Raw genomic sequence first — 10369 nt, 5'->3', positions numbered from 1 at the left:
GCGCAGAGCGCGGTTCTATCCACTGAACTGACGATGATATAATTTCAAACACGAACTAGGCAAGGATGAACCCACTGACGATGAATTGCCGCTTGATATGAAATCGACGTTGATATCAATCGAATACGTCATCAATGGAATCGAAGAGAGGCTATAATAATAATAATGTTATGGTTTTATTTATTGTCACTCTACAACAGCTGAGGTCTTTTAGCGACAGGGCTCATATTTAATTTTTTATATCAGGTTTTACGATGTTATGACATTATTACCCGACTCATTCTCACTGCGCTATGCAGGATAGAACACAATCGGTACCGTTATTAAAGTCTTCGGTTTGACCCGACCTGGAATCGATCTCAGATCTACCAGCACCAGAGCCGAAGGCGTAACCACTCGGCCACTGAGCTGGTTAAGAAGAGAGGCAATGGAAGCGCAACCAACAAATCGATCAAACCTCACTTTTCACTCAATGCTTGTGGGGGCTTCATGTTTTACTTTTTCTGTTGTTGGCCGAAACAATAAAATGAACACGTGACCTTTGTCCAATCAGTGCGACGCGCCGAAAGCAAATCATCGTTTGTTGCTACAACGATCGAAAAAGGCGACTTTAAAATTTGTAACCACAACTCCTTCCTTCCATTATTGTTCCATTATTCTAGCAGCAGATACATGGGGCACTTAATCACATTCCTTTACAGTTTACACAACCCCAGAAATTCCGTGCAAAAAAATTTGTCGAGTTGAATGTGACAAAAATGTTTTTGCCTTAGGTCTATAAACATCAATGGCTTTTTGAGGCGGATCCTGGTTCGGTGCTATTGGGCCGATTGGCCTTCTTAAAACACAGAAGATTAACTTTGTTCGCAGTATATTTGCAAGGTCGAATTTATGTAAACCTACACATCGTTGTGTTTGTTGTAATCGCTCCCGCTCCTGGCTTCTTTATGAGAATCGACGTAAAGAGTTCACCCATGGACTTCTAAATAGTAGCATCTGGACTGGAAACGCAGTGGGCAACAGTAGGCCAAACAGTAGGCCAAACAAACAGATTCTACTATTTAGAAGTTCATGGTTCACCCTTTCCATCCCCGCAAGAAAAGTTTGCAGATTCCTAACGATTTCCGAATAAGAGAGAGGCCGTTCTCCTTTCTACGCCTCAGCTCAGTCTAAACTTTGTTAAAATTTAATTTATTCAACTTGGTTATTCTTGAAAGCTATCTGAGACGTCACGTAAAAGTTAGAAAAAAGGACTACAAATAGCGCGCCTCCCGCGCAAATGTGACACATCGCAAGAAAACAGGCTGGAAATCGTTTCAATTGTTGACTTTCAGAGTTGCAGAAGTTGATTAAGAAAATGGAAAAATTATCTTCAATCGTCCTAATCATGATCATCTTGGTCGGTGAGTGTCATCCAACATTTCTGTTACGTCATAATGTTATAGAATCGCAATCGATTGAAGTCATTGCTTTTGAGAGTCGCGAATTTGTTTGGTGCACCAGTATTGCAAATTGTCGTTTGTGTCCTTTAGGTATCGGCTTCTGAGATTAAATGTTTGGTGTTAAATGTTTAGACCTTGTCCACCAACTGCCAGGGCTGTTTATATAAACTTTACGTACCTTGTTTTAAAAAATCCTATAATTAGCTAAGTAAAGTCGCAGTGCATTGCAGTTCTAGCTGCATCAATTTATTGAAGTGTCATTCAGGCAATAAATTCTCGTTCAAGCAACGAGAATCCAGATACGTTCCCAGGGCTTTTTGAATTAGCACCGACCAATGACTGAATGACACGTCTTTAAATTACGCAACAATGATCGTAAGTCCACCAGCTCAGTGGTTTCGCGTTTGGTGAAACGGTTCGTTTCTCGTTCGGCGGTGCTGGTAGATCTGAAATCGATTCCAGGTCGGATCAAACCGAAGATTATATAAAAAAAAACGGTACCGTTTGTGTTTTTTCTTGCATAACGCAGTGAGGATAAGTCGGGTAATAATGTGGTGACATTGTAAATCTGATACAAAATTAAAAATGAGCCCTGTCGCTAAAAGGTCTTAGCTGTTGCAACAACGGAAATAATTAAAACCTCGCTTTTGATGCAGTTAAATTTGGTTCTCTGAGAGCCTATATCGTTGAGTTGGAGCTAGTCAGAAGTAGCCTACTGTGCAGTTTTTGTTTTTTCCTGTTTATAGTTATAATAACCATTGTATTTTATTCAGATGTAGTAAAATTGTATATATGTTATTCCTGAAGAAGACATCGTGTGATGTCGAAAACGTTCGATATTTAATTGTTGCGTAGTTTTGTGTTTCTGTAAATATAATAAACTTGAATATGTTAAACTTGATAACGTTGCTCGGCTTCGTATGCCTATGGTTCAACAAGACAAACTCTCTACCGAACATCTCTCACTTTATTAATCGGAAAATGATCTTTACTCTAAACGTAGCATCAGCGTAATTGTAGAGGTGGAACGATAACAATCAGATTGTTCATATTCCGAATATAAACACTGACATTGCTTTCCAAACGAGAAGCGCATTTTACTTGGAAAGACAATTTTATGCTTACAAGTCTTGGCTTGAGAGTGTTACCTAGCGGTAGACTATATCAGTGCTTCTCAGTACCTTTGTTTGACAATAAATACGTGAATGACGTCATAAAACAAGATGGACACGCGTCATTAATAAAAGCACCAATCTGACGATTTAAATTTTAGCACCAAGATTACTTCTTTATTGAAGCACAAACCAACGAATCAACCTAACCCACCTATAATATCTACCAACATTGTCCCGGTACCCGAGACGGGCATACCCTGCTTCAGTATGATACCGCGATCTTACACTGCGTGACGGTTTAGTGACGTCATTGAAACATGGATCGAAAATGTTAACGCGATGACGTGTGCGTGTTATTGCGGATGACGCTCATTTTCCATTGATTTTAGAATTAATCAGGGAAAATGGATTCACAGTCGACAGATCAATAACCCACTGTGGCCTCTAATGGCCTGTGGTTGAAACCATCTTGAATCTTTTGATGTGAAAAAAGTTCGAAAATTGTTGCTATTTAATTTATATAATATTTGAGCACATTCTTTACAACTTCAAACTTGTATTGTTTGTAATTCTGCGCGAAAGATGCCCCACGAGATTTGATATTAGCCAATTGCCTTGTTCTCAGCTGAGTGACCTGTGTTTAGACAGGAAATGACAACTAAGCGTTCAAATGCATCTGATCACTCGGTTGCAAGTACAATGACTACGACATTATCGTCTCAAAATCAGGGGCGGCTCGCTAGTGTGTGCTGCGGTGCTGCAGCACTTCCTCAAAAGTTTTCACAAAAAGTTTCCCAAATATCTTAGCGTTTCTTCTGCCCAAAATGTATTTTATGTTCTCTGTTCGCAGACTTGCTTAGGCTACTGTTATAAGTGTAAAATATATTTGGAAACCCTGCGTGTGCAAGGAAATATTTTGCATAAGGTTACAATAAAAAAAAGACACCCGATTGTGACGTCCAAGAGCGCAAGTGCATTGCCAAAACAAACGAATAGCAAAAGGTTGTGCTGTGGTCAGACAGCACATTTGAGCAAGTTGCTATCCCAAGTAGAACGCGAGTGTTAGCCAGTGTTGTACTTTGACGCCGTCAATTTGACGGCGTCATTTGACGGCGTCAACTTTTTGTTGACGCTGAGGCTAGCGCCGTCAATTTATTTTTCATTTGACGGAAGTGATAGCGCCGCCAACTATTTTGCCGATTTTAAGCGTCAAGCGCTAAGCGTCATTTTTTGTTTTCATGGAAAATCTCGTTTCACAATGCAGGCTATTCTGGCCAGCGCGACTCATCCGAATTACCGGCTTTTGCGTTGGTTGGAATGGCTCCCTAGAATACATGCGGAAGAAGTTCGCCAAATGGTGATCACCCATGTATTGAGAACGAGGGATCAGAGACAGAAAGCGAAAAATCCATGAATGGCATCGCGGACGTTGAATATACTTTATTTCAAGAGCTCTATGCCCCTGAAAAGAGCGATGTTGGTGCAGTGGACCTCGTTAAAAGATGTATACATGCTAAACTATCACAGCACGCTTGGAACAGTGATACCTTTCCGACTAAACGTTTTAAACTTGTTTTTGAAATACAACACACCAATACCAACCAGCGCTGCTGTGGAAGGCATGTTTTCACTTGGAAATGACAATATGCGCAGGGGCGCCGGAAGCGGGGGTGAGCAGGGGGAGCGAATGCCCCCTCGCCCTAAAATTTCTGTGGATGGGGAGGGAAGAGGGGGCAATGGTGCCATTTTAAGGTCATGTAAGCTACTGCACACTTTGCAATATAAAAATTTATGCTATTCGCTTTTAGCCTAATTACAATATTCTATTTTTGCCTCAAGTCAAAATAATATTCACTACCCAAAATTCTCCATCACAGTAAGTTATATTACATCATTATAAAATAGCATGATGCCCTTCCGTGCCATTGTTCTTTGTATAGCGGACACTTGTATCATTACTCGATAATGAGCTGATAGATGAGCATTATCGCTATATCTTATTTTAAAACTTACAAAAAAAATTGGCCTTTCAGCAACAAAAGTGCCCTTTTTTCATACTCCTGCCCATCCAGTCAAAAATCGCTCCGGCGCCCCTGAATATGCGTCTCAAACGCAGCAGGTTGTCAGACAAACGTTTTGAAATGCTTGTTTTTCTGCAAGGAGATAACTAATAGGCTGAGCAGCTAATTACAATACAGTCTCAAAACATAATACCTGCTCTTTATTTATAGCTATTGTTAGCCTGAACTTGGTTGAAATATTTCCGTTTTATGAGACGCTGGCAAAAAATAGCGCTGACGCTGACGCCGTCAATTTCTGTAAGAGCTTACGCAGTCCTTTACGCCGTAAAGTTTTTAGGCAATTCGCGCTGACGCTGACGCCGTCAAATTATTTCAATGACGCGTACAACACTGGTGTTAGCCTACGTTGTAAAATTGAATTGTTAGGAAATAAGCCAATTAGTAGTTCACATTTTCGCTGATTAGTATTACGGTAGTCTTAGTAACAGAAGAACGCAAATAAGGTGGCACTAGAAAACTGATACTTTTTAGGATAGGTCTACTTCCCATCCTTGGAGAAAACTTCTTGAATTTAATAATATTTCATGCAATAAGCAACGTATCTACATCCAAAATGTAAAGTGACATAGGCCACGAAAGATTGTTTTGTGGAATAGATAATGAAGAAAAACAAGCGTTTTCTCTTTTATCATTTAAAACGAGTTATTCACTTATGTTTGTTGATCCTCCCTTTCAAAATATTACACATTTGCAAAACTTTTAAATAAGCCAAGTTTTATCTCAAACTTTATCACAATTTAGAGCTGAAAATAATTCTCAGAATGCACAAAATCAAATGTAATTTTTTAAAAACTTCTGGGGGAGGCCTCCCAGACCCCCCGCTGTTGTATTTACCTTAGGCGAACAGGCGGCGGGCTTTGCTGATAGGCATCACCCACTTTTCTAGAACTCACCAGCCGCCACTGCTCAAAAGCCCTCTGACTAAACGAAGTAGGCTATATAGACCATAGAAGATGGCAGCACTTTAAGTCCATCACTTTCCCTCCTCAAAGTTGCAGAAGAACATTTCGCATGTTCAGTTCTACAATTGGTCGCCAGTCATCGTTGTACACCAGGTTTAGGCCAGAGTGAAAAATAAAAGTGAAAAATTCGCTCATAAACGACCCAACTTTTAACACAAGCAGTTAATAATTCAAACGCGTTCAGTGTAAAAAAAATGATTGTCTACAAATGCTTGGCGACCCAACAAAATAACTTCCAAACACTGGGTCGCACCCCGACAACCAGTTCTGTCAAAAAGCGTCATTTGTGGCTTGTTTATTTGCAGGAGTTACCGCGACTAAAGCCCAGGATGGCTCTGGAGAAGAATCCACCATAGCGACCACTTCAATAGAAACCACCACTGGAGGGAGTAGTTTGACATCCCCTGCGTTTGTACTCACCTCCATCATGGCCACCATTGCCTGGGCAACCTTTCAATAATCCACGTGGGACCGAATCGTACTTTGTTTTATCAAACAATTTTTATTATGTTGGAGCAATATTCAGTTGCTTTTATCGTTTTGAGATAATATGACTTTTATTGGAAAGCATTACTGTAGTTCCTTTGTTTTGTTTTAAACTTTATTTTCATTGTTATATTCGATTTTTTGGCAATAACCATGAAAAGCATCTTGTGTTTGTTAACTGCTCGTTGGTAATGGCGACGCTGTGGTTCCTCATCGACAAAATATCGCCACCGATGCTTGAAACAACAAAAGTCAAAAGGAATTTTTATTAGTATCAAGAATTGGTTTCTATTTTCATTCACGAGTGTGTGACATCACTATTCCCACAGAACAATCAACACAAAGGCAATTGTGCGCAACAATGAAGGAGCTTGAATTTGAATGTAGAAACGTGAAATCCTTTCACACCATCGCGTCGCAGCTTTATTGTCATTCAAATATTTTTGAAATATTTATTTGTCACGTCACTATTGTTGAGGAGAAATGACGGGCGGTTGCTCTGATCACGTCATAGACACTTAAACTTTTATCCAAAAGTCTCTGGTGAGAAGATGTTGGGAATTGGTTGGAATTTTATTCCGCGAGGTGTTGCTATGCAAGACATAGGATCAAGGGAAAGAAGGCCATATCCGGAAGTCACCAAACTTTTCTGAAAAAGGGCCAAGTAGCTCAGATGAGATGCTCGCAGGCCGGATAACTATTTTGTTCTGTATAGTCTGCAAACTGTACTGGTGGTTCAACAATGTGGGTATGATTTGTTCAGCGCTGTATTTAACAACTGACACAATCGGTCGTTGCAGGCGAATGGGATGTGGAATAAAAGTTGATTGTTTTATCACAAGCTTGTTTTTTTTCGGAATTGCTGAAAAGTTTAGCAGTGGCGGGTTTTTGGCCGGTTGATTTCGTTTGGTTTCGTTTTATTTTAACACAAAATTTCACAAAATAAATACCATTTCTACCTAAAATCTTTGTTTTTTTACTTTAGCTTGTGCAAACGTTAAAATTTTGAGCCAGTTTTGAGTTGGTGTCCTCCAGCGCCAGCTTACACTGACGGCACAAAAAGAAGGATTCCAAGCGGGGTATGATGCTGATGGAGATCCAGTTTTTGAGATTAGTGGTCAAATAATTCGCAAAATTCTTTATTATCAACTATAGCCCCAAAACTGGACTTCCATCAGCATTCTATGCTTAGAATCCTTCTTTTTGCGCCGTCAGTATAAACTAGAATTTGACACGTTAACTTTTGATAAAAATTTTATTCGGTGGCTGGTAGGTTATATTACATTCTTTGCCCAGGTAAAGGAACGAACCTCCCGGGCCGTAGTTTGATGACCCCTATTCATGCCAAGCACAAGGCTGAAATAGGCGCGACGTCTAATCACTTATCTTGGGAGTATTTATTGTAGCCGGAGTTGGCGTTAGATGAATTAATTTGTAGGTGGAATGAACACACGTGGTCCGTTATTTTTATATAGCAATTTAACCGCTTCACATGTTTTCAACAAAACGCACTTATTGTTATTGAAGCAATAAACTGTAACAAAGTCTAGTTGTGTATGTCATTGTCATCTTCTCAGAAAGATGTTAGTCCAAGTCGGTCAGATGTTGACATTTCACGAAGGTTGCCATTTTATCACAAATAACCCTACACGGATATAATATTCTCTAGAGATCTCAAGTGGCCGGACGCAATATTCCGTAGCAAACTCATGCAGCCGGACTAAATAATTTGTAGCATCCTCACTCCTCTCTGTCACTACCTCACTCCAGTAAACATCAGTCTGGTATCTGTGTTGAGCCGTGATATACGAAACTATGTAAAAAAACAGAAAAACAAAGTGAGGATAGTTTGATCGAACACTCGACGTAGCATAACGATCTATTCTTAAATGTAAAACTTTTGTTACGAAGGTTGCAATTATTCTATTTGTTTATTTTTCACAAGCACCGGCCACCGCATCCACAAGAAGCTAAACTTTTGGTTTGTGCTTTTGGTGATTTTCACCTAGCAAAGAAATTTTGAAAACCCTTTCTGGGTGCTTTCGACCTCTCCTTGTAACTGGATAAGTTAATTTGATTGTTAGTGTCACGATTTCTTTCTATCTCTTACCAGGAAAAAGACTTGGAAAGGTTCAATGACGTAGTTTAATGGGTCAAACCGAAAAGCAGTCAATTAAATGTCGAATGGTTCTGCTAGCGAAATGATAATCTAACTTCTTGAAGGACTTTAACGAACGGCTTCTCAAATAACTCTAATTTCGAACACAATTTATATCAGCACCAATTCTCATCTACTTGTATTCGATTACTTCAACTCTCAATCAACAATAATTTCTGCATCAACTACCAATCCACAACTCATAACACAACTCCCATAATCACATAATCAACTCAATAATAATCATTCCGCAAACTACACCACTATTTATAGAAAGTTGTTTCGGTCTAGTAACATCAAGAAGGTTACGTAAGGTTACATCATAAAGAACCACTGTTCTATCAAGCAGCATTTAAATGTAAACAACAGAAGTCTCTAGATTGTCACGTAGGGAAAAATGATTCTAGAAAACACACGTTACATAACACAGATTTCGTAATCAGAGGTCCATTCGTAAACAACCTTGTGACATCATGACAAACGATATTGGCAATTGTGAAAACAACAGAACGTTCCAGATACAGAATGATCTAGAATTACGTTACATAGCAGCGACTTCACAATTAGAGGTTACTACTGGTCATTGACCGATAATAACATACCGCTCAAGAATTTTATAATGAAAACAGCACATTCTGTCAAGACGCAGAGTAGCCCGACTCGACGCCTTACACATTGATTGTGACAGTTAGCGGTAACTGAAAATGTAGTTTATGAGAATGTTTTTACTTCAAAAAATGGCATTTTTTATGTTTTTGATAGACACATAGGGTAATCGAATTCTTTCGCCTTAAAATCGCTCTTCTTCTTCTTCGTTTGAACCTTCTTCGCCACTCCAGGGGTCGAGGGGCTCTGCCTTTTACCACCCTTGGGCAGTGGCGGCGCGGTCTAGATGTTTGGGCAGGTGTCGAGCAGCCATTTAATTGATTTGTCATCCAGTTCACTCAGACCACGCACACCATTTTGCGCATGGTAGATGGCGCAGTTACAGATGGTGTGGTCTACGGTTTGTTCCTCCTTGCCACACTCACAAATCGCGGATGGAGCCATCCCCCATTTGTGCATGTTGGAGCGGAATAGTCCGACGCCAGTACGCAGGCGGTTGAGCCGCACCCAGGCCTTCCTTGGCAAATGCATTCCGGTTGGGTGGTTGCTGGTGTCGGAGATAAAACTTTGGAGTCTTGAGGAGTTCTTCTTCCACTCCGAGCTCCATTGGTGGTCCGCTCAGGTAGCCGCACTGATGGATTGGTCTTCAGCGGTTTTCATCAGGAGTTGTGCGGCACGTACAAATGGGTGTCTCGATTTCAGTCTCTGAGGTTTCTCGTTCACAGACTCGTAGAGACTTGAGTAGAGCAAGTGGTTGGGGTTCGTAGCGTGACGAGAAAGAGACAGGATAGCTTTTTCGCGACGAAACTCAGCTGGTTGGATGCCTGCAAGGACAGGGAGATTTTCCGATGGTGTAGGTCGCAGGCATCATGTCACGATACGCAAGGCGTCGTTTATGGCAGTGTCGATTTGATGGAAGTGGGCACTGTGGCTCCAGACAGGTGCACAGTATTCTGCTGGAGCGTGAACTAGGGCGATGGTGGCAATGCGCAGGGTATCGACTCCAGCTCCCCAGCCTGAGCCGGCCAAACGCCTTAGCAAAGCTGTGGGAGTTGAGATATTTTTGCGTAGTGACTCCAAATGTTGACGGTAAGTGGACGACCTGTCCAGGACTACCTCTAGATAGCCTATTTAGGGTTTGGGCAGAAGGGCAGGATGTTTCCATCGGTGTTGATCTTGAGCTCACGCTTCGCTTCCCGGTTGTTTAAGTGGAAGGCTGTCGTCACTGTTTTGGTTTCACTGAGCTGCAGTCTCAATCTCTGGAGGTATGCCGAAAGTGTCGACATGTCCTGGTTTAGAGTCTCTTCTAGTGTATCCCATTGATTCGACAAGTGTAAAATGGCCAAATCATCGGCATAGGCGTACTTTGCCGATACCGTGATCGGCAAGTCGTGGATGTAGATGTTAAACAGAAGGGGGGCCACGACAGATCCCTGAGGGACGCCATTCTTAAGGCGTCGTAACCTGCTTGGTTTGCCACTTCCGGTGGTGAGGGTAAAGCTTCTGTTGTAAACGAGCT

At 41.0% G+C, this 10369-nt stretch overlaps 1 long non-coding RNA gene across 1 annotated transcript; it reads left to right on the top strand.

Annotated features, from left to right (window-relative positions):
• Positions 1-1255: 1255 nt before the first annotated feature.
• Positions 1256-6921, top strand: LOC145775868 (uncharacterized). The gene is made up of 2 exons (XR_014290178.1): positions 1256-1403; positions 5906-6921. It is a non-coding gene; the product is annotated as an uncharacterized LOC145775868 (long non-coding RNA).
• The last annotated feature ends 3448 nt before the right edge of the window (positions 6922-10369 follow it).

Source organism: Aplidium turbinatum, chromosome 8 (genome assembly GCF_918807975.1).
Source record: "Aplidium turbinatum chromosome 8, kaAplTurb1.1, whole genome shotgun sequence".
NCBI lineage: Eukaryota > Metazoa > Chordata > Ascidiacea > Aplousobranchia > Polyclinidae > Aplidium > Aplidium turbinatum.
Note: the sequence above shows the minus strand (reverse complement) of the source record. Positions and strands in the feature narration are given on the sequence as shown.